This window comes from Aphelocoma coerulescens, chromosome 3, assembly GCF_041296385.1.
Source record: "Aphelocoma coerulescens isolate FSJ_1873_10779 chromosome 3, UR_Acoe_1.0, whole genome shotgun sequence".
In the NCBI taxonomy this organism is placed as follows: Eukaryota; Metazoa; Chordata; class Aves; order Passeriformes; family Corvidae; genus Aphelocoma; species Aphelocoma coerulescens.
The window spans coordinates 115,092,571-115,112,536 of NC_091016.1; positions in this window are offsets into that span (position 1 = coordinate 115,092,571).

A 19,966-nucleotide genomic window follows, 5' to 3' on the forward strand; every position below is an offset into this window, starting at 1 on the left:
GGTGGTGGAGGGAAGGAACCAGCAGAACATGTCAGAAACGGGAGTTTCTACAATCTCTCTATGTTATTTTCCTGTGGTACAGCATGCATACATGACTATATGTGTATTTATTTGTCTGCCTGTGTGTGCACATGTGCAGCAGTGTAGGGGTAGCTGATGAAAGTGGGAGAAGTTTAAGAAGTGGTGTCTGTACCCTCCATCTCTACTCATCTAAACCTTTTCTAGCAATCTCATGAGCAAACCCATTCAGGGGGTATACAAGTGTTTTAATGCAAACCACTTATGCTCTTTATTCTCTGGCTTATCAAGGGGAAAGCTGTACATGAGCTGAGGTGAGCTGTTCAAGTCAAAATTTACGATGACATTTAAAATCAGCAAAGCTTGCTGTAGCCCTAAAGGTTGAAGCATACACGCACACTTCATATAATATGATCCCAAGCACCCACCAAATTGGAGGTTAAAAGTATTGCATACTTTGCTACCAGTTACCACATCAACATTTCAGATATCTGCATGTGATTTAAGTGCAGATGACCTGGAGCTTGCTGATGCCATAACTTAAAAAGCAATTGGGCTCTGTTCTGGCTGGAACAACAATGTGGGCATTATAACAATCTCACTTGAGCAGCCATTAAGACATCTCCAGCACACTGTTGTACTACTAAAACATAATTCCCAGTAGACAATAATCCTAGACCCCTTGACTGTGAATCACGAGCAGTAAATGGCTGACAGGTAGGTTAACAATGGGCTCTGTGGGCAGTCTGACATTGTACAGGTGCGCATCATCACAGTAAAGTAATTAACAGGTACTTAAAGGAATGTACATTTAAGCTCAAAAAACCTGTTAAGAGACTTCCTAAGTGGACTGCTATTTTTTTTTTGTAAACCCCACTTATATTTTATGACCAGGTAAAAGGGCTGCAGAGCACAAATCCAATCTAAAAGTAGATCTGCAATCAATAGCACTCCTATCAGCACTAGGCTGCTCCATCAACAGTACTGTTTTATAACTTCGTGACATGTTCCTAAGTCAGGATTTAAAGCAATTCAACAATGCAGTCTGACCCCTATAAAGAAAGTAAGAAAGAAAAAAAACAGTAATTTAACATTTTACCTGAGAAAAGGATGAAAAAATTATTAAGAAATGCAAATTATTTATTAGGAAAGATAATGGGGTATGTGTGAATATATCAAGGAATATGTATTTATATGTGTGTGTATATATACCCACACACATACACAAACCATGAACTCTACCCGATATATATCTGCACACTTTTTTAGACAGTATTGGACATATTTGGGCAGGTAACAAAGGCCCAATATGGAAGGAGAGACACTGAACTTGGGTTTGCAGCAGGGACTGCAATTTTATGTGCTGAACTAATGAGTAGTAATGGGAGCGGCTAGAGTTCCCTCAGCATTTCCTTTTCTATTTCTTCTCTCTCTGCTCTAGTAAATCCAAGTCTGGCATATATAGCAGATAAAGAGTTTTAAATGTACATTTTTATCCAAGGCTCTTTATAGGAGTAACAAGATCATCTGGTTAATAAATGCTTGATTCAGTCCTCTGCCTGCAAAAACTCTGGCTTAACCTTTTAATCATCACAGGATCATCTCCAGGGGTTGGTACCCTGCCTGCCTGGGTTGGCCAGCCCAGGTTTACCAGCATTTTTCCTAATGTCAGATTTGGATCTGGTGGGAAAGTTTGAGGACTGTATTGGTAGCAAATCAAGAAACAAGTCTATTTATTGAAAACATATTTCTCCACAAAATGGCATTTGCATAACAATTGTGAAATACGAAGACAAAACCAGCCACAGTGATGTTATCACCCTGTGTCTGGTCACAGGTCTTTCAATCTTTGAGAATAAAGGTGGGGTTGGTTTTACCTGGCACAGTGTAGGTCCCTGGGATTTGGAGAACCTGTAGCTCCCGTGTCTGTGCTGGTACACGTGATGGGGAAGTCCTGCCATTCCCCTTGTTTTGAGGCCAGTTTCTTTTGATTCAATAGTGACAGTGCACTGATGTGCCAGCAAAGGCATAGGTTTGCCTGCTGAAGGCATGGATTAGCCTGTGTCTTGCCCTCTTCTCATAAATCAGGTTTTCATGGTCTCCGTCCTCTTATATATTTCTTACAACTCCCTTTTGTAAAGCAAACCTACCCTGGTTCCCTTGCATCATATGGCCAGGAAAAAGGACACCTGGACTCTTCCTCCTCCAGGCTGCAGGAATAGCTTTGCTGTGGAAGTTTTTGCATTGCCACAATGGCACAATGCTGCTGCTTTCATTTTAGCATGGTAAAAATGCTCACATGGAAAGTGCTTCAAACACTCTGGACTACTTATTTTGCTGCTGTGGAAGTAAAACCCAGAGGAAATCTGGCACATTTATTTGGACATTTTTGCATTAATACATTTGCTTCAAAACAGTATTAGCATGAGCATATGTTTGTTTTATAAAGTCTTAATATCATCCAAAAGAAAATGCTTTGGAACCATTACACAGATAAATGTCACTAGTGTATTTTCCAAGCTCTCCATTCACATTCCATGCTCAGCCTATGCATTCTATACTAGATGTTATTTTTGCCATCCATCTCTGTACTATCTCATCTTTCCCTTATTAAGATTTTGATTTCATTTATTCTCCTCTAGTTCAGGAAATTTTTAACAGAAGCCAGAGTATTTCCTTTGTGTAAAACAAATGCAGATAAAAACCTCTAAACACTAGTTCACCCTGTTAAGGTCTGAAAAGCATCATTTGAAACCATTAAAATGTATTGCTATTTTCATTCAAAGTAGATATGGTAATATATATTAAAAGTACAAATCTCCACCTGGAGTGGGTTTCACGTCACCTACCTAAATCTTCCTGGAAGTTATGCATCTAAAGTAAACCACATGCTGGATTTCCTTCAGAGTCAAAAGAAAGATATAGGTTCTGCCAGCTTTCCCACAGACAGATGTGTGTATCTTCCTCTAGAAGTGCCTAATTGTCCAAAATATAGGATTAATAGAAAACTAAAATTAATTTATACTAATCATCTGTGTTGCACATCTAAATCATCACATCTAAAATCATGTGATATGAATTTCACCTCTCATGTAAAAAGCTTCACAGAGGGGATTAACATGAAGCTGCTCTTTATCAGATAAGAATATGACTAAAAAAGAGTATTTTTTCCTTCTTTTTTAATACATATATGAAAATAAAAAAGTTTTACTGATGACTAATCTTAGGAAACACACTGAAACGTGGTATATGCTATAATATGTGACTGAAAAATAGTTTTAATATCCCTTGTGTTATTTTTCCATTATAAAATCAATATAAGCAGGGAATAAAAATTTTTCCAAATGTTCAGCATACTTAGCTAGTCCAAAGTGAGCCTCAAAGTTTGATGAGTGCAGCCCTTAGAGCCTTAACTTTTTGCTAATCAGGCAATTGATATAATTTTCAATGTTCTTTGGATATAAAAAGAAAAAAGAAAAGAAAGACTAAGGAGGATACTAGTTACCACTAGCATATTCAGAAGCAAAAAGGCTCAAAAAAGATGAAATCTGATCAAAATAAATAAAGACTTGCAGGCTTTCAGGTTATCACTTTCAGACAAAAATTTCTCTAATGTTAATAAGGGACGTAGGCCAAAGGCTTTAGAAGTTGCTATTCTTAAAAAAAACCCCATGATTTATTTGATTTTTTTCCAACTTGAATGTCATGAACCAGACATACATAATTATATTATTTGTCTTATGCAAGCGAACAAGAATAAATTAAAACTGGACATGTTGCAACAGGGCTGTTGACATTATATACAAAGTCTGCTTATTGTCATAAGATACTCTTAACCTTTAAGCCAAAATCTTTCAAAACTATTAGTGTTAAATCTAGCAGCTGTTGTCAAATTTTTCCTTTTCTCTGCTTTATGCATTGTGCTTTATTTGAAATGTTTGTTATATTTGTGTATATAACTTTCTGCAAGCTGTCCCTTGAAAGCTCAAGGGATTAAATAAGTAGGTTGAGCTGGTTCAAAGGAACAAAAGTTAACAAATTAAAAGAAAACTTTCTAAAATGAATGTGTAAACCATTAAAATATTTAGCTGTATTTGCATTGGATCATTTCCTCTATATAAAACAATATGGATTGTTTAAATAAATGGAGTTAAGAGAAACTTATTTCTACTGTAAAGTTTATTAAAGCTTTAGGAATGATGACCTCCATCCTTCAAACGCTTACGTGTTTAACTTAAGGCATGGAATAATCTCATCCTGGCAGCACTAGACAGGCCTCACTGCTTCATCTTCCAGCAAGACAAAGACACAGAGGGCATCCAAAGACTGGAAAAGGAGGTAATGGGTTCCCCTGTGCTTTTGTCTAGCCCTTGCCTGAATGTGTAAGCTACAGTCTAGAAACTGTTTCCTGGCTATCTGTGAACAGTGAGCGAGTCTCTGTAGATGTTATTACAAGAATAGGCTCAAGTAGGAAAGACCTCAGAGTTCACGTAAGAAATAAAAGAACAAGCTTGAAGCTTTTGGAATATTTCAGTGTGTGATTTTTAGAGTTAGAGTACAGGGAGATGAGGACATATGCCTCAGGTCTTGTAGCACAGGGTGTATCCTATGCACATCTTACAGCTGCTGTGAAGAGGACTTGGAAGATTCTATCTGACACAGACCAAAGCACAAGGACCACAAATTTGCTGCAGTTGGCTGTGCCTGGAGAACAAGGCCTGATGATGAACTGAGGCACAGTGGTGACCTGATGCCCCTATGCCTTTCCCTGGACCCAGGTTCTCTCTCAATCTGATTCAGTGCTGTGGTGTATTGGTCACACAGCGATGGCTCAGACAGAGCTCAGGTGCTTGTCTGTCTGAAGAGTGGACAGGTCACGTGGAGTAAACTGATTTCTGGCTGGACTTCACACAGACTCTCCTATGACCAGAGTGAGGGGTGACTTATGGTAAGAAGAAGCAGAAAGCAAGGAGCTGTGGGAAGAATTCAAGGAGATAAAAACCACAAAGTATTCAGAAGGGAACAGTAAAATAAGGGAGTCCCAGAGAGAACAGAATTGTGTGCATGAAAGAAAGATATTTCTGTTTGGAAAGCTGACTAAAGGATTCCTAGAAAGGGAAAGGAAAAATTACTTTAAACCAAATCCCATTTTTTTATTGAGTAGAGTGCTACACTTTATTTGCAAATAGGCAGGCCTGCATCTATCTCAAACTGTTTTAAGAAATAAAAGATGTTCCAAGGTGCCAAACCTTGCATTGCCAAATTCCAGTTTCAGGTTCAAAAGGGCAGAACTTTCCATGAACTCCACAGAGTTACTCAGTAAAAACAGAGAGAACTTGGTACCTATTGTTTTTCCATGTCACTTTGATATTTCCGACCAATTTGGGTAACACTCTCCCTGAAAATTGTTTCTTTATAGGTAGGATTATAACTTGAGGTCCAAGTGGTGTTTCAAATCTAGATTAGATGTTGAAGAGCATATATCAGAACAGTCTTTACTATTGTATGTGCAGGTTTTTAAAATACATTTCCAGACTTGAGTCAAAGCCTTTTCTTCCAGAGGAAAAAGAAAAAAAGGATGAGAAAAAGAATGTATGAAAGGTTTTGCTTTCCTATGCAAGTCTTAAAAATATTGTCACTAGATCTAATCAGCCTAACATGCTGACTACATGACATTTAATATAGGATTGTTTTACAACTCTTTCTCTTCATTATTCTTGCACTACCTAGAGTATTATTTCTCATATAACTGTTAAAGAGCTAAGATCTCTTACCTGGCATCCACAGCCAAAAACAAAGAATGTTGACTTTAGTCATTAGTCAGTCAGGTTTTTCAGTTTTCCTTGCAGTCTTAACCACTGACATATAATTACCAGGAAAGCCAAGCTGATCATTGTTCAGTATACACAGAAACCCGAATTCAGAATAAAAACTGCCTGATCCATGTAAAAACACCATAGTTCTGAAAAACCTAGATTACCAGTAAAATGCTGAAATGCAGAGCCAATGGAACAGAACCAGTGCAGCTCACCAGAGATGCTACAAGTGAGCTAGCACAGTTTGCCACTGGGAAGTATGCCCTGCCTCTCAGTAAATCACTACTGCATGCATTTTGGTGGTGCAGTGACACCATTGGTGACAATAAGTCTGGTTGTGTTTTTCTATCCACCACCACACTGTAGCAAAAAACCCTTGTCACATAGAGGAGATGGCAGGAGAAGCTGTCCTCACCAGTAAGCAAGAGAAATAGATAAGCAAAAAGGGTGCTGAGAGCAATACACAGAACAAAGGAAGAAAAAAGTATGAGAAACTAGACACAAGATTTTGTAAATTGTTTGATTTTTTCCTGGGAACTTGATTAAATGTCAATGTGAAATAGGCAGAAAGGACCACACAGAGAGGGCTGGGAGTGTGGGTTTTGGAAGCCAAATGAGACCAGAACAGAGAATCTTCCAGGGATGTTCCATCAGCATGGAGGTGAGACTACTCACTACACAAAATGTGCAGAGCACCTTAGCAGTGCTCAGAGCCCTGCACAGTGCTCACTGTTGCTGTTCAAGCTACCTGGAGAACGTCACCTTCTGCTTCACACACATGTTGCCTCTCCTGACTGCCCTGTTGCCAGTCACCTATCATCATAATAGACCCTGGGCACCAAAAAAAAAGGGTGTCTGCAGTTCAGAAACCATCTCTCAGGGAAAAAGAATAAATAATTATCCTGGAAATTTTTCAATAATTGACCCATCAGCTGGGCTAGGGTCTTATGTACCAAAGATCCACACATGGAGATGTCCTTGGCCCGTGATAGACTCCCTTCTGCATCACAGGAAACTAGTGGCTTGTATTTTATTGTAATGATTTCTGTAGCTTTTGGATGGTCTTCTCTTCAGACAATGTGATGTACCCAGACCACCTTCTGCTTGCTGGAAGAGGCTGGGGAGGAGGAGGGTGGGGAGCCCAACAGTAGAATTTTGTAAAATTTGTTTGTTTGGATAATTTACTAAGGGTTTACTAGAATAATCCCATGGAAAGACTGTCTATTCTTTCTTCTAACATAGACTGGAAGCTTAAATTTGTTTGTAATGCTCTAAAATGACCGCAATCTGGTAGAAGATACATTATTTAACAAGCTCACTGGTTAAAATATGAAGCTGTTTAACTGCAATGAGCACTATCACTTTGTATTAATTCAAGCTCAGCTGTCTGGACACAGGTAAGATGCTTGCTCTCTGGTATTCATGAGGCAAATTGGGAAGAAGAAAATGCAGATCTGAATAGGAGATATAAGGAAATTGTTTACCTGGGTCAAAAAACAAAAGAAGATATATTACAGAAAACATATGGTTGCTATTTAATTTATGCTTTATCATTTTTCATTCTGACATTAACATTATTATGAGTGGGGTGAGAGCACTGTACATTGTACAATGTAATATAAAATGAGGGCTACCACTCCTTGCCAGAGGAAACGTGATTCAGAAACAATCTGGGGGCAATTGCAAGGTGATGTGGCACAGAGAACCAGAAGAGATTGAAATTGTAAACATCATTTCTGGACAATATAAGACTTGCTGCAAAATGACTTGTAAAAACATGAAAACGTTACTTTCCTGACCCCAGAGAATTAGGAATCTTTAAATATCAGTTCAAACAATACCTCTTAAAGGGCACCACACTTTTTCATTGCCAGCTACCATTATTTTTAACAGTTTGTTAAGCATACTGCAGTAAAGAGAGATTAATGGCCAAGATATAACCCAAAAATGCAAAGGGCCACATTGAGATCTGTTACACGCAGGACATCAGTGGAAAGGCATAAATGGGGTATTTCAATAGAAAATTCAGCATGAAAACATTCAAAAAACCCAAAATATGTGATTGAAATGGAAATTTAATGTTTGGGGAATACAGAGTAAAAGATATGAAGAATTAGAAAGATAAAGCATAAACAATACTTTATGGAGGAGAATGAAAAAATATTAATGATAAAATATATTTTAGGGATTGAAGGAATAGTGTAGTTATACAAGCATTAATAAGAGGATGAAGAAATGACAAAAATATATTCACAAAAATACACTTAAAAATTTATTAATTTTGCATTTAATCAGCAAAGGAATCAATAAAACCTGTAAGCCATCTATTAATGATATTTTCTAGAAATATACCTAACTAAAAATTTCAGTAGAAAAGTAGTTGGTGTAACGGAATTAATCTCACACAGTTGTTCCCACCTAAAATTTCATTGCCTATTTTAAAATTTCTGAAATTCTTTCCTGAAGATGGAGAGTGGTAGGGATTTCTGCAGAAATGAAATTAATCTATTTCTGAAGAATGAAAAGTATCCTGGAGGATGACTACCTGAAAAAGTCCTGCAAAAAAAAAAAATCTCAGCAGGCATTTCAGGATACCTTTTTTGAGGCGCATTTTTCATCTTATGAATTCTCACAAAATAAGATGGTTTGGAGAACTGGGACTTCAAGAAATAGAAAGCAAACACTATTTGGGTGCATGTTAAGGTCCCAAAAGTATTAAAGTGTAAATGAATGTCCTCATCATAATTCAGTAACCAAATAGATCCTTGTTTAAGATTTTTGACCACTTTGGTTTTCCTTTATACAAACATTAACTTTAAAGGGTAAAAAATACTCTGTTTTTTCATTTGTGATATGAAAAGTATTAGAAATCATCAGAAAATATTTAAAATTAACTGAATGACAAATCGTGTGTGCATATATATGTATACACACATATAATCTGTGTATGTGGAAAGCAACCTGATACATGAAGTTACACACCAGTCCAGGAAGACATTTTATTACATTTTCTCATGCTTTCTGGTCTCCAGAACATCATTCATTTCTGTTTTCAGAAGTTCTGCTCACTATGAAAATATTGCAAGCATAACTGGGGAGATGTACCCGTGTGCTCTTGAAGGGACATTTATGGGCTGTTTGCCTGATGGTCGCACTCACCATGACCAGTTAGGTCTACTGTGCACATCCTGGTGGGAACAAAGCTGGTGTAGAAAATGCAAAATCAACTGCTTTTATTTCCCCTTGCAAACCAAACTGGCAGTGTGAGACCCTGTTTAACTCAGATTTATAGTTTTAGAGAAACAGTTTAAACTACAATGAATACTGAAATCCTGCACTACTCTATTCCAACATCTTTGAATATGGGTATCATTATTGTAACTATTTTTATTTTCATATGCACAGCATAACTTTATCCATGACTAAAAAGATCTTAAAAGTTTGTATAGATGTTTATGAAACGATTTCAGTAAACCTAATGGCAGAAAAACTACAGTAATGGTTTATTAAACCTGATATATTCATCAAGCTCAGCATTATGGAATATCTATAAATAATGTCTGAAGAGTTGATACTTGAGTAAGAACCTTTTATTAAAGGCTAAATCATTTATTAGAAGTTATTATAGACTGGCCAGATCAATAGCACCTACTAATGTGCCTGTAACCATCCATAACAAATACTACTAAAGCATATAATACATTTCTAATATCTAGTATTCAATTACTAACCTCTGTACATAACACTTATTTGAAGGCTTAATATAATGTTTTATTACTGTATTAGTGATTTACTTTGCCATGCTTATGTGGTTAATTCAGTATATAAATCTTGCATCTGATCCTACAGCCTCTATACTAGAGGAATCCTCTGAGAAGTCATAAAAAAGAAGTTAACAAGAGAGGCAACTGTTGGGTCTCCTATTTTCTTACGTGAAATGTTTCATGTGTAATTTCTATCTTTGTCAACAGGCTGACATTTTAAAGATATTTTGTAGGAAACTATCCTGAATGTTACGAATTGTCCTTCAGGAACAGATCAATGAAAGCAGTGTTGGCTCTTCATGGTCCTTGCACACTGGAGAAGCTGGAGTCCTGGTTTGGTGTCACTGCCAGTGTGAACTGCCATCAAGTCCGTAATAAGCAACTGGCTGGTGGGTATTTCTGAGAAGAAGGTGACCTTTTGAGATTTGAGGAGACTTGGAAATCTGCAAACACAGAAAGTTCCAAATCAAGTCAAACTGATTTTAAAAAAGTAAGGAAAACAGTTTGGCAAGTTCAAATAGACTGGCATGTCCTTAATGTATTTGCCAAAGATCTCAACTGGGGCTCTGGAAAGGAGCTGCATAAATCAGAAATTTTGTCTGTGACACTGAAGTCAAAATGTGCTTTAAGAGGCATTTTCAGCACCCATCTTGCTTCACATCTTTGGCTCTTCCTTTTACTTCAACATCAGAGTCTGGTGTCTCTGCTGATGGTTCACGGTGCAACAAAAGAGTCCATGCTGACAAAATAGTTCAAAACTGGTTCACCTATTTCCTGCTTCCTTCTCCCCTTTTTCTGTAGAACAACTGAAGGTTACAAAGTTATCTGTGATATAAAATACTCTTACTCAGCTTTCCTCTGAGCTGTTTTGGAGCAAATCCATAACCTTTTGCACAAACAGAAGCGGGGGCTGCAACTTCACCCTCTTCATGCAGCCCTGTAACCTCAGAGTACTGAGTTCTAGCCTTTTCTCTGTGACCCAGGGATTGATTAAAATATTTGCACAGCAGTAAAATGCCACTTCTGAAGAGTATCTAACCCCTTGGCTTAGGTACTTCTGCAGGAGATGAAGAAAAATGCAGTGTGAGTTCTTCTAGAACTCAGGAAAACCTCTGATTTTGGCTCAAATCCAAATATGCTAGTTCCCTATAGGGCTAGAGAGAAGCTGGGTAGAGAAATGAAAGAAAAAGAAAGCTGTAATTTGTAATTTTAAAATCAGGAGTCCAAAGGGGTAGATGCAAAATAATTTTATGATTGGAAAATCCCAGTGTTTGGAACTTTGGAAAATGTTGTCCACTATCTTATTTGTTTGATTTCTGCAAGTGATTAACTACCATCCAGAGAAGATGACAACCATAAGTACAGTAGCAAATAATACTGATATGATAAATTATACATTTTTTAGAAATTGAAAAAAATGAAACAAAATAAAGGTTTTTTTCAGTGTTGTGTAACTCTGATTTACCAAATTGTCAGTTTCCACATATCTTGCTTTCTGAAGAACAATAAAAGCCCAACTGATTTAAACTAGGTTATTAAACATTTGTATGTTTTTGGATTTGAATACATTAACATAATAGAATAATGGATTGTAAGTAGTTCATCAGTAAATAATCCACAATTATGGAGTTTGCAGACTGATTGAAAATAAATAGCAGCATATTGTATAATTAAGCCATAATCAAATGTCTCTCTATATACAAATGATAAAGTGTCCCCTTGGGCCATGGCCATGTGCTGAGGGTTTTATTTAGTTCAATAGCAAAAGCCTTTCTGTGCCAAGTTTACACAAAAGAGAAGTTAGTGAATTGCTAGGAATAAAGTTGACTGATCTCTCCATACAGTGTAATAATTAGAGCCAGCATTACTCCGTGCACATTTTGGATACAGACTTTTGCAACAGCTAGCAAGATTAACCCTCACTGCCACTCAGCAGTAGCTTTCCCTGGCCAAAGAAATACTATATTTTGGTTTGTATACAAAGCCAGTAACATTTCAATGTAATTACGCTTAATATTCCATTAGTAATACAATTCAACTTCACTTTCAAGCAAAGAAAGTTGAATTTCCTACATTTTAAAGTAATCTCAAAAATGATGGGTTTGAGATTCTGAGCAGAACTTGGTGTGGGTCCTGAGTCCTGTCTGAGACTCTCAAGTGGTGGGTTTGGACATGCAAGAAGATATAGGAGTTTGTTGTTTCTGCTTACAAGGCTAGAAACTGGTATTATAAAGCAAGAATAATTACTTTCCCAGCATAGCCTTTCACTTCAAAAATCATGTGGTGGAAGAAAAGAGCTGATTACCTTTCTTCTGAAAGCTGCTTTACCTTTAAGAGTGACAATATTTAGCAGAACACTTAAAAAGGTCAGAAAATCTTGAAATACAGAAAAAGTATATTAGCAAGAAGAATATGCATCAGAAAATAGCTTCTTTCAAAAGAAGTCTAAATGCAAGTAGATGAATGTCACTGAAAGTGCTGTCTTTTGCAGCACCTCAATCACTGCTGCTAAAAACTCTGCTATACCTGATGTTTAATTTGAAGAAGGATAAACAGGGATAAACTCAGGGTTTTTTGTTGGTGCAGGCAGCACTACTGTCTCGTATTGGATCTGTGTAACACCCTTTGCTTACCATTTTCCATGCTGTGTGCTCAGGTACCAGTAATAGCCCTCAGAAGTCAATGCTGCCTTCTAACATCCTGAATTTTTAAACAGCCCATAGCTCTAGAAAAATTAGTCCTGGGACTAATGCAGCTGCAGGTGGTTTTTCATGATTTGACCTACTGTGTAAATTATAACCTTTGAGTGGATCTCTGGAATTAAGAACTCACACAGTGTTGGATAGAGTTTGATAAAGCCTGGAGCAGCGCTGGGAGTCACAGTCCCTCCAGGGCTGTCAGCTTAGTGCCAAAGCCAGTATCTTCAGGAAAAAACGCTCAAGGCAAACTCCTATTGTCCTAAGCTGCACTCTTAGAGCAGTTTTACACAGCATTGCTTTACAGTCCCTTCTCTGCTTTGACACTCCTTTTTGTAATCACATCACAATTCTGGAGTCTGACTCGGTAAGGGAGAGAAGATGAACTTGTTCACCACAAGGGACTCTTTGTAATGACAGCACGGTTTCTTCTGTCTTTTGATGCAACACGTTGCTTTGTGCTATGAAAAACTCCTATTCTACAAAGCTCCTTCACTGTTTAATGCACGATGTGGAGCCCTATGTTCCATACTGACTTCTTGAAGTTTATTTATTTTCTTGTCTCTTAACAGCTTAATACCCATTGTTGGGATTTCAGATGGACTTCTTGACCAGAAGTCCTTTTGCGTTCTTACAGTTTTCATGGGAAGTTTCTGCTCCATATGAGGCAACTGATTTCACTGAAACCGTTCATTTACCAGAGTGAACCAGGCCTGTACCTATATTTTTCTTACAAATGGTTATAAAAAATTAAACAGTGAATGCTTGACAGTTGAAGTCAAAGCTTTGAAATAGGTAGCAACTCATCTTATGTGCTTCCTTACTTGTTCAGCATTGTTCACAGCCACATGAATAATTTACTTGGAGGGAAGCCAGAGGAGAGCCAGAAAATTAGAGTTAGGCTACTCTGAGGTAAGGAAATATGTGGATTTTTTTTTTTTCCTGCAGTTAATGTGATCTCACTTGTCCCCTAATAAAAGTTCGTGAGAGGCTGTAGTATAAATATTACAGAGCAGCTGCTGTGAGTTTAATCCATGTTCCATTAATGAAGACCTTTTGCTTCTAGTGCTGGATCAGAATCTGACATATTGTTTTCTTGCATTCTGTGCTCTACACCTGCAAGGTTTTTGGTTAAAAATATGTGATATGCTTTAGATAAACTGGTTTCTAAAATTAATTTTGGAATAGTTATAAAATTGTGAAATAAGTATAGCTGTGGAAAAACAAACTACTGGATTGTGTTCTGACTGTAGACTGGAGGGAGAGGGCTTTGCAGTCCGAGTATAAATATACTACCAGGCCTAAAAGAAACAAAGCATAACACACAGTACTATATGAGAGACAGGAAGGCACACAGTCCAAGAAGCAACAACTTAGTCAAGACCTTCTTTCGCCTCCTTTAAATCTTGTGAATGTATATCATTCCAACTGAACTATTTATTTCCCAAGGTGCTGAGCAAGACTTGGTCTTATTTGAATCAGCTCTTGTACCACCTATATCCTTCTCTTAACACAAATCTGAAAAATAAAATAACCCCCCCAGTCCTCTTAATACTGGGAGAGGGAGTTCAGAAAGGGGGAAACAAGTTATCATGGTTTAATTTGCAGAATAAGCCAAAAAGAGAAAGGAAAAAAAAAAAGGAGAAAAAAAAAAAAGAAAAAAAGAAGTCCCTGATAAATGAGAAATAGTCCCATTATGTTATTATTCTGTTACCTAAGAAACTATCTTCAAAACAGAAGCCCTCATAAATACTCTGGAGATGCATCAGACACTTTTCCCTGCTGTATGACATTGTGTATATGGTTTGGCAGGAGTTCATCATGTAGAAGATAAACTAGCACATAGTGCCAGGATTCTATTACTCTTGACCCTGACCTTTGGCTGCATGCTGTTTCCAGTTGCACTCCATCTTTAAAAAAAAGACAGTGTCCATTTTTTTACCCTTTCTTTTTTAACTTCTGTTTTTAAACTTCTTTACCATCTACCCTTTGTCTGCTACATATTTGGAAAACAAGTTTTCTGATCTCTTCCTTCTCTCTCTTTTTTTTAAATTCTGTTTTTCATTCCTTAAACCAGCAGTAGTGCTCCTGCCAAAGTTGGCTCTCCCATTCAGACTTCTCCTCTTTTTTTCCTCTCCAAACAGTAACTATCTCAATAATGTAGAAGAGTATAATGTATTCTAACCACAGAGAAAATACATTATTGGAAATGATTTGTTTTTCTATGCTTTATTTATTCTGTAAATCCAATATATGAATTTATTGTTATTAACTAAATGTGTTAATAGCAGTTTTGGGAAAGGAGGTGTTATTTTCATTGATACAGAATCAATGTTCAGAGCTGTCAACTCTGTACAGAGAAGTGCAGAACTACATAGGGCATGTGGAATTTTTAATTATGTTCTCTTCCTACAAAATTATGATCTCTATCAAAAGTCCAAAAGTACTGCATAAGGGTGTGGTAATCTGCAAAGAACTTTGATACAGAGCTACAATATAAGTACTTGGTAAATTACAGAGATTAGATTAGGCCACAGGATATTCTTGAAAGTTTATAAGGCTGCCTTCTGTGCCCCTAGCTCAGGCAAAACTCAGTGAAGTCACTGGAAATTCTGTTTGTATTAAGCAGGACAAAATTAGGTCTCTGTTTTCCCAGTAGGGATCAGGCTAACTGCCATGGATGAAAATGTTTTCAAATAGAAAGCAAAATAAACTTTTTTTTAACTACCTCTGGCTGGCTGAAGTGGACTTTTAAAAAATTAAATCCTGGTATATCCAATGGCTTTTCATTTTTTGAATGTTGCAGTAATCAGACTATACTCATTTGTTTATGCAACTTTTTATACCAAAACAGAAAAAGAAACTACGAAAAAAACTCCCAGACATGGCTTTTTTTAGAGGATAAGTGAGAGAGAATCAATGAAACTTCACATAAATGCTATATTTGCAAGAATAGAAAAATTTAGAAACCAAATGTATCATAACTTGACAAAAGTCTCTGGTGCATTAAAGACAACAAAGATGTGTTGCAATACAGCTTTCCTAAATGTTTAGCTTACTTTAGAAAAAGAAAATGTTAACACTATAATTATAAACTGTTAATACTGGTTTGTATTTGGGGGCCAGGACTGAAAATGATATAAACAAACTGTTGTTGCAGAAATTTCTTTTTACTTAACTCTTTCATTCTACCTGTATTTACCAGAAAGTGTGGTATGATAAAAAGGAAGAAGTTGAACACCTGAAGGGAATAAAGCCCAAGATCCCCGAAATTCACCTAAAGTCCTAGTTTATATCCTTGATGGTGGTTTGCATTGCAACTGAAATTCAAATTTTAATTTAATAGAAAATTCCCTGTGTCAACAGGGAATTTCCAGTGAAAACCAAGAAGTCATTATTGGATAAATGTCCTGATTTTATTCAACACTGTCAAAAAGTTACTTACCAGAAATACTTATGTTTAAACTTCACAGTTATAAAGCTTAATCCATAGGAAGATTTTTAGAAATTCTAAAATTACAGTAGATAATGAAAAATATTAGACATATGATTTTAGAGTTGCCTGTTCCCCTCAAACTCTTACACCAAGGTTACTTGAACAGAGGGTAACAAGGAAAGCAGTATCTAGGCCCATTTGTTGGCCTGGAAGCCAATTGACATGGCCTGGCCACAATCACACTAAAAAATTCCTTTACATTACAGAACAGGGTGGCTGCATCCAAACCTCCCCACGGGAATGGTCCTTGGCGTGTGCTAGTTCCCAGACAGATAATGCAATTTGACACGAGCCAAAAGGGCACCAGGGAATAGATTAGCAATTTAACCATACAGATAACAGCTCTTGGGCTGCTGCCCTGGTCCTGTCCACTTCACTAATACAATTATGGTCAAAGATTCTGGGTCCAAGATGTTTTACATACCTATTTTCAAAATGGAAAACCTCAGAATCACTATGTTGTGTGGGCGTACAGCAGACATTAGAGGAAATAACACTCCTATATTTCATTACACAGTTTGAGATACCCAAAAAAAATTCCATTTCCAAGTAACCTAGAATTTTATGAAGAATTTGCTCTGCCAGATCCTCTGCTCTCTCTTCTTCTCCAAGAAGTCTTGATAAAATCTGGTCCCCAATCCAAAAAAAAAGGAATTTTAGCCAAGGCTTTAAGCAGACATCCTAAAATGTACCCAGTTCACATGGAAGTAAACTGAAGGAATATCTGCCCTGAGCTGTTCAGGATTGTGGGGATTACCAAGATGACTTCATTTCTATCAGTGTTTGGCGTAACACTGTGATTAAACAATAAAGTGCAAGGAAAAGCTGGCAAAGGCAGTAAGTTTTCATCTGAAAGAAGGCATATCTACCTATTCACGCTAATTAATATGTTCCCACGTAGAAGGAAGTGTGCAAAAACTCAGTATTTTTTTTCCTTTGTAGTTCAAAGCAACTTTTTCCTGCTGTTGCTGCTGCTATCACTTGATTTCTTATTTAAGTTTCAAGGCTGGTTAAGTAAGTTTTAGTCTATGCTGTTATAAAAGGCTTTACTTCACTTTTTTACCTTTTCCCCAATTATGTGGTCATAATTGGTCTCTTCCTTGGTCTTGGCAGTACACAGTTGTTTGGCTTAAGGAGCTCATCCAACAGTCTGTGTAGTCCCAGGAGTAGCTGCACATGCAGAAAAGCTAGAAAACATGACCATTTCTGAAAAAGTGACAGCACTGGATATGCATAACCAAAAAAAAAAAAAAAAAGGAGATTTGAGAAGGAAACATACTAACTGTAGTCAGACCTAATACAGGCTTCTGCAGAGAACAAAGGAATCTGTTCTCTGTGCCAGAAGGGGATAGAACAAAAAATAATGGGCTTACATTGCTGCAAAGGTAATTAAAGTTAAACACTAGGAAAAACATTCCAGCAGTACAGATAGTGAAGGACTGGAACATGTTGCTTAAGGAGAGTGTGGAATTACCATCATTACAAGTCTTTAAAACAGCTGTTTTTCCAACAGCTGTCCACAATGTCCTTAGCAGAGCCAGTTCTGCCTTGGGGCAATGCAAAGTACCACATGACCTCTCAAATCCTGTTTCAGTTCCATTTTCTGTGACTTCATGATTGGATTCAACAAGTTGTTAATCCATGCCCTGTCACATTACATGATAAGTAGAAGTTAAGGAAAGAGTCACCATCCAAAAGAAATATTAGCTTGTTTGCTATATAACCTAAGCCTGATTTGCCCAGTTTCATCACACAGGGCCTGAGTGGGAGAAGGGAGACTGAGTCAGAGGATGCAGGAGTGAGTTGTGTCTGTGATAGGAACAGTTCTTGTTCTGAGAACTACAGATTCTTCTTGTGCTTCATTTTCCTTCTTCCTCACGAGTATAAGTCTTTCATGGAACTAATGACCGTGATTCTCCAGATGGAAACCTTTGCAGAAGTATTATGTCATTACTGTTCTCTCCTATTGACAGATTTCTGGCCCAAAGCCATCAGTGAAGATGGTATCTATACCCAAATACTTCAGTTAGGCATATGGTATCTTCCTCTAGAGGCTTTCTAAAGTACTTATCAAAGAACTGTTTCCTCTGGCAAGTTAGGGAACTTGTTATTTCAGGAGCAGTTTTTCCCTAATCTTCAATAGCAGTAGTAAATTAAATATGCCAGGGGCCGCTCTCTGGCCTCCAAGTCAAAATTCAAGGCCAGGCTTCCTCCACACTATTAAATTACTTGAGCCTGGAAAACACCTTTTGGAAGAGTTTCTGCTAAATCCTGAGTTGTAGCAGTAATTGTTCTGAAATATGTTGATTGACCTTGTTGAAAAATCAAACCAGAAAATTAATGGTGTAGCTGCTGTTGAAATTTCAGTGGCTGGGAGTATTCACTAGTTTTATTTAAGTTACTAGTGTGGAGGGCACATAATGGCTAAGAATTTGGTGAAAGCTGCATAGCTAAAGTTAGTTTGAATTCCACCATGAAGTGTATTAAGTATACAGAGAATCAGAGAACATTTTAATATAGATTCATAAAATCACAGAATGGTTTAGGTTGGAAGGAACCTTAAAGATCATCTAGTTCCAATCCCCTGTCATGGGTAGGGACACCTTCCATTAGATCAGGTTACTCAGAGCCCCATCCAGCCTGGCCTTGAACACTTCCAGGGATCGGGAATCCATAATCTCCCTGTGCAACCTGTTCCATCTAATCTAAACCTACTGTCTTTCAGCTCAAGGCCATTCTTCCTCATCCTATCACTTCACACCCTAGAAAAATGTCCCTCTCCAGCTCTCCTGTAGCCCCTTTAGGTACTGGAAGGTGATGTAAAGTCTCCCAGGAGCCTTCTCTTCTCCACGATGAACAGTCGTATCTCTGATCCTGTCTTCACAGGAGAGGTGCTTCAGCCCTGTGATCAGCTCAGTGACCTCCTCTGGACTCATTCCAACAGGTCCACATCTTTCTTGTGTTTGGGGCCCCAGCGCCAGACACAGTAATTCAGATGGAGTTCAGATATGAAAAATACTTTTTCCTTCACTCCTGTTCCTATGGCTTCATGTGTTTGGACAATATTCACTGTTTTGATAAGTTGAAGATACTCTATAGCTTTCAAGAAGAGACTCATGAGCCCACTGCTGAAGAAGTGTACACCTCAGTGATAAGGGGCAGGGCTTTGCAGGAGGCAGTTGAGTACATAGGGAGGAAGGTTCTAAGAAGACTGATAAATTCCTGCAGATGCAGCTGTAAAGATAATCTTGGTCCAGTTATAAAAATCCTGTTAAAATTGCACAAGCACCTGAAATTTTCCTTTTCTCTGACAGATTATCTGTGCCATGGTGAATTCCAGGGGCATAATCCCTAAGTTTATCTGAGAAACATACTTCCAAAACCTTCTTCAGTGCATTAGCAGGACATGCAAATAAAAGAATTCACATAAAACCAGGCAGACCTTCAGGAGATACCTGCTCCTCAGGTAAACACTGCAAAGTCTCACACTTGTTAGGGGATGAGTCAAAAGAAAACCATCTAGGAGACTGATACAGCAAGAGTAATTAAATGTAAAACTATTCCAAGAACTCAGTCTAATATTTAGGGGTATTATTTAGTAAACTTAAGATACTGGAAAAGCATTTACTTACCAAATATTTTTGGCACAGAGACAAAGTAAAGGATATCTGAGGGCTCAGTTATGGTGGAAAGAGAATTTAAGGACAATAGGAGAAAAGCAAAGCAAGTTGGACTATTTGTATTTGGCTAGAGAAGGAGCTAAGACAACAAGATATAAAGACAGCAAGAGGTACCAGGTTGAGAACTTGGTGTTATGATTGTGTAGGCAACGTTCCCAGCATAGTCATGAGGGAGAGAAGGCCCCTGGAGAGCAATCACAGGGAATTACCCATTTATAGAGACAATTTTGTTTTAGAGAGGACTGTATGGTAGCAATGATTGATACACATTTTATTTATTTACAAGTGCCATGGTTACCCAGACAAGTTTTGGTCTCTGTGTTCTGGGCACTAAGGGTATAGGAGGCTGCCCAAACCCCAAGAAGCAAATAGGCCATTCAAATGGGGTAGAAAGTTTAGATGCAGCTGGAAAAGTGATTTCAGCATGACAGGAAGCATCCCAAAACCACAGAGGTTCATCAACCTGAGCTTGCCTTAGCCTCAGGACAGCACTATG